A 6,000-nucleotide genomic window follows, 5' to 3' on the forward strand; every position below is an offset into this window, starting at 1 on the left:
ATACTATGCAAAAATTGGCCAATAAGAGAGATAAAGAAGCAAGTGATAGCTGCTGGCCTCAAACAGAGGATATCCCTTCAACAATGTTGAAGAGAGGCTCAAAAAAAGTTATTTTTCAGTTTATGTAAAAGTCCAAAATAACTCACAAATAGGCCTAAAATACTATGCAAAAATAAGGCCTAAAAGAGAGATAAAGAGGCAAGTGATAGTAGGAGATCTCAAACAGAGAAAGACCCTTAATCAAACATGAAAAGAGGTTTAAAATATGACTATTTACAGTTAGGGTCGGAGCCCAAAAATGTAAGCAACTAAGGCCTATATACAAAGCAAAAAAAAGACTAGAAAAGAGAAGAAAGTGACTCACCCTTGTAGACCAATGCTCCAACAACTTTTGAGTCAAGTTTGGGAGTTCTTCACCTCTGGAAAGCAGCCTCAAGTTGCTGGAATGGAGGATGGAGGTGTGGTGCTATGAGGTGGTGTAGAAATGGTGTAGGAGCAAGGTGGTTTTGAGGGTTGGAATAGAAGGAGAGAGAGAGATTGAGTGCAAGGGCTCAAGACCAAATTTTTGTAACCCCCCAAAATGCAGCTGAGGGGTTGGTTATATAGGCAAAGGAGGGTAGGAAAAGGGGGGAAATGAGTTCAAATTTCCCCTCAAAAGGCAGCCCCCCGAATATAAAATCTGGGGGAAAACAAAATACACAGCTGGGACCCACTTGGAGAGGGGAGTTTGGCCGGCCAGGTAAAAAAAGTTGAGGTGGTCAGCCGGCCACCCCCCTATGGTCTGCCGACCAGGGGTCAAATCGGTCAAACAAAATTACTGGACGGCCACCTCAAAAAGGTGGCCTCCCATGTGTGCACAACACAACTATGTGGTTGAAACCCAAAAAAAGTGAAACAGGAGAGAGAAAAGACCATTTTTTAGAGGGGTCAAAAGGGTCAGCCACAATTACTGGTCGGCCACCAACTATTGGTGGCCTCCCAGGTGTGTACAACACAAATATTTAGTTTAGGATTCAAGAAAGTGGCCCTGGGGTGGTCAACATTGGCTTTTTAGTGAGGAAAACGGGCGTCGGAGGGCGATGAAGGAATAAAGATGGCTTTTCGGAACAATTGCTGGCCTCCCACCCTCCTACAAGCTTCCTAACTATGAAAATAAGGTCTCCATAAAAAATGAACCAAAGTGGATGCAAAACGGAGGTTCGGGGGACCGAAGCGCGCGGCCCGGGGCACTGAAAATGGGCTGTTAAGTATCGGAGGTGGCGTTCGACCATGAAGTTGGTCTCTCGGGTCACAGTGTTCCTCAAAAGGGAGGAAATAAGGTGTATGCCAAAAATCGGAGCAAACGGAGGTGGTTAGGTGGTCCCGAACCGAGGCACATGGCCGTCGGCTCCGAAAAACCAAAAACCGGGCTCCAAATGGGAAAAAAGGCCTACGACCGCGAAACGTAGCCTACGGCCACTGAGAGACGGTCTACGAGACCTCTCCCTCCCCTCGGGAAGAGAAAACAGAGCCTGGTTCGTAAACCGAGGCAAGGCACGAAAGAATCCGGAAGTCCGGAGGCAAGGCTCGCAGCCGAGACTCTGAAACTTCTGAACGAGCACTATATGCAATATCACCGAGCGCTCTACTGGTGACGTCTGAGTCTTAAGGTCGGTCAAAAATGGGGTGTCTACAGTTGCCCCTCTTTGACAGAACTCGAAATTCATAAGTGACGGGAGTGAATGTCAAAGCCCAGAGACGACCCTATTTTTGACAAGGCCGAAGACTTAGACAAACAGGCGAGATAAACAGAGATGCGCCCGCAGGCGTGCCCGCAGGCAAGGGGCAAGATGCGAAATGATATGCACAAAGCCGGACGTAACTTATGATCATGCAAAGCAGCGAGCTGTAATGAAGAGTACACGCAACAGTTTTAAGCAAGCATACACATATCTAACTACATGACATGCAAAAAGGGTGTAAGAGAATTACTGCAATTCTCACTGCGAATACAGTGTGCATGTGTGATAGATACACAAAGCGAACGTGTGATAGATACACAAAGTGAGTAAACACGTGTGATAGGTACACAAAGGGTGAACACAAGGTGTGATAGATGCACTAAGTGAACAAAGTATGATAGATATACTGAAAATGAACACAAAGTGTGATCGATGCACTATGTGAACACAGTATGATTGATATACTAAATGTGAACACGAAGTGTGATAGATGCACTTAGTGAACAGAGTACGATTGATATACTAAATGTGAGCATGAAGTGTGATAGATGCACTTAGTGAACAGAGTATGATTGATATACTGAAAATGAACACAAAGTGTGATAGATGCACGTATGATTGATATACTAAAAGTGAACACGAAGTGTGATAGATGCACTTAGTGAACAGAGTATGATTGATATACTAAATGTGAACACGAAGTGTGATGGATGCACTATGTGAACAGAGTATGATTGTTATACTGAAAATGAACACAAAGTGTGATAGATGCACTATGTGAACAGAGTATGATTGATATACTAAATGTGAACACGAAGTGTGATAGATGCACTTAGTGAACAGAGTATGATTGATATACTAAATGTGAACACGAAGTGTGATAGATGCACTTAGTGAACAGAGTGTGATGGATACACAAAATGAACACGTGATAGATACACAAAGTGAGCATAGTGTGATAGGTACACAAAGTGAGCAAAGTGTGATAGATACACAAAGTGAGCAAAGTGTGATAGATACACAAAGCGAAGCGAGTGTGATGGATACACTAAAAGTGAACACAAAGTGTGATAGATGCACTAAGCGAACAGAGTGTGATTGATACACTAAAAGCGAACACAAAGTGTGATAGATGCACTGAGTGAACAGAGTGTGATTGATACACTAAAAGCGAACACAAAGTGTGATAGACGCACTAAGTGAACAGAGTGTGACTGATACACTAAAGGTAATGAAGTGTGATGGATACACTAAAGTAAATGAAGTGAATATGTGCATGATAGATACACAAAATGAGGATGTGTGTGATAGATACAGAAAATGAAAATGTGTGTGATGGATACAGAAAATGAAAGAATTGTGATTGATACACTAAGCGAATGAAGAAAGTGTGAATGAGGTGTGATTGATACACTAACAAATGAAGTGTGATTGATACACTAACTGAATAAAGTGTGATTGATACACTAAATAAATGAAGTGTGATTGATACACTAAGTGAATGAAGAAAGTGTGAATGAGGTGTGATTGATACACTAAACAAATGAAGTGTGATTGATACACTAACTGAATAAAGTGTGATTGATACACTAAATAAATGAAGTGTGGTTGATACACTAAGCAAATGAAGAAAGTGTGAATGAGGTGTGATTGATACACTAAATAAATGAAGTGTGATTGATACACTAAATAAATGATCTCAAACGGAACTTCTTTGAATAAACCGTACATACAATATCGTGCATGAGAAAGAAACTCGAAAGGTACGATGCAATATAATGCATGATGCAATAAACAAGCATAGCGGCGCTTTAGAAAGCACCTCATGGGGTGAGTGGCGATGAACCGCTCTACTCTGACGGAGATCTCCCTTCGTACTCTTCGAACACTTACCTTCAACTTACAGTACAAAGGCTCTGAAATACTGACAAGGGTTCTTCACGTAGAACACTTTGGATGCTGCCTTTCTTCCTGATCATATTCACAACTTTCCCTATTCTCCAACGGGGTGACAGACTAGGTTGGTTCGGTATCCAGAATTGAGGTGCATACACGCTATCTCAACCTATGGGGCTTCCATACAGATTTCAAACCGGGGACACACCCTTGGGTATTTAAACCAGACTTTAGTCTCGGAAATCCCGAACCTTTGCGTTCTAGGCAACAGCCATTCGAACTCTAGTTTCCACCGTCGCAGTTGGTCTCCTAGGAACTCATTGCGAATACAGCCAAGATGTCCCTGGCATGAAACGGTACTCGAGGAGAGCACTTCTGATTGCCATTCTGGCTTAAAGCAGACTTGATCTTGAGCTTGAGGTAGAGGCACACTCATACTTCGGAGCATTGGCAAGACTTGAAGAGGTACACACGGAATGTAGTCTCGGAACTTACTAAAGTTGAAACAAACTCAGATACCCGACATTTTCCCTCTTTTCTTTTGCTTTATAGTCTGGAACCCATATAGCTTCAGATAGGTCCTGGCTTTGCTGTTCTAACATGACCTGGGTTGAACCCTGTGATTTTATGAAAGAACGAATCTTGTTTTGCACAGATGTGGAGAACGGCACGGCACTCGGAGCACAAAACGATTTTATTTTGAAATTGATAAATGAGTTCTCAACCGGGTATTGAGCCTACGACTGAACATTGCGCACTACGACTCAACAAAGGAAAACAAAGGCAAAATAACCTAAATACAAACACAGACACTCAAAAACGACTCAAGACAAGAATCGAGGTAAAACAAAAAGACACGACACTCAGACGTGCACAGGGAGCCTGTTTTTCTAGGTATTGTTTCCCACCCTTTCTCATTTGTGATTCTCACATCACTCAGCCTTCAAGCTCGGTTTTTCTCTCAAAACCCTTTCCTCGCTTTTCCTCTCAGCGCACATCTCTCTATTCTTTAATCTCTCATTTTTCATCCCTGCCCAGGGTGGTTGATGGATAAACAAAAAGTTGTGGGCTCTTGCCCCTAGCACTCAGCTAGATTCTCTTTCTTCTGCTCACAACAGTGAGTTTCTCCCACAGAGGGGTTGTGCTACAACAGGATGTGTAGCAAATCTGCAGCTAATATCAGTTGATGATGCTCTGTCGAGGAGTTTGGAGGTGGTTAGACTTGTCCAGATGAGGGAGTGGGATATCTTGATCCATCCCAGTTCGTACTTCGCACTTGGCTTGATACCTCGTTGCTTGGAGGATGAGAGAGCTTTCAGCTCATTTGTTGACAGTTTCAGCTGTGCCCTTTTCTGGCAGGGAGAGTACCCTTCTTGGCAAGTATGGTGCCCTTTCTGGCAAATGCACTAACAACGGGGGAAAGACAGGAAGCCTGACTCAACTGTGCCCCTAGTTCATTATTTTGACCATTTTTTTTGTTTGTTTTTTTTTAACGTTCTGCTAAAACAATTTTGACCAACATGAGAGTTAGATTAACATGCTTGTTCGATTTTCTGATTTAAAATCATGCAAGTTAGGTTATGAGCATTGAAAATCTTCCTTTTTGGGTCCAAGAAATGGTCCAGTTTTGGAAAAGTGGAATAATTTTCGAGAGAATAGTCAACCTCAGTAAAAAAAAATTCAAAAACTGTTTTTGCAAACAACCACTGCTCAACGAGCACGGAATCTACCCTCGAGATGCACAACCTCAGGAAAATTGCCCCTTGCTTGAGGGGAGCTGCATGGCAACGGAAAGTTGCCCCTTGTTTAACGGCACTGCAGCGCATTGAATGGCAACGGAAAGTTGCCCCTTGTTTGAACGGCACCACAGCGCATTGTATGGCAGTCCTCAGAGCGACGAACACAACCAGACTCTCGGATACAGAGAAGGCGAAGATGATCAAAACCATTACATGGGCATAATCAATTTGAAGTGTTTTACAGCTGGACTTCAAAATGAAGTTGCCTACGTATCCCAAAGATGGGAATCAAGCCTTACGTAGTTCGGGGTTAAGGTACACTCGGGTATTAACCTCTCCTTTTGCGCTCTAACTTTTGCCAAGGCCGCCTTTCTGGGTTTTCAACCTTGCGAGCTTTGTTCTTCTTTTCTTTTCATTTTCTTTTCTTCAATCTTTTCAAGATTTTTTATTTCTTTTTCTTCATTTTTTTTTTACATTTTTTTTTTTTTTTTTTTTTTTTTGCTCTAACTTTTGCCTGGGTCACCCTTCCGGGTTTTCGGCCCAGCGAGCCTCTTAAGGGTAAAAGTGTAGCTTTGTCCATGTTAAATGGTTTTGAGATCCTGAAGTCATCTGAATCCAGGAGAATGGCTGCTGTTTGCTTGACG

Source organism: Camellia sinensis, chromosome 2 (genome assembly GCF_055761805.1).
Source record: "Camellia sinensis isolate YWXY chromosome 2, ASM5576180v1, whole genome shotgun sequence".
Lineage (NCBI taxonomy): Eukaryota > Viridiplantae > Streptophyta > Magnoliopsida > Ericales > Theaceae > Camellia > Camellia sinensis.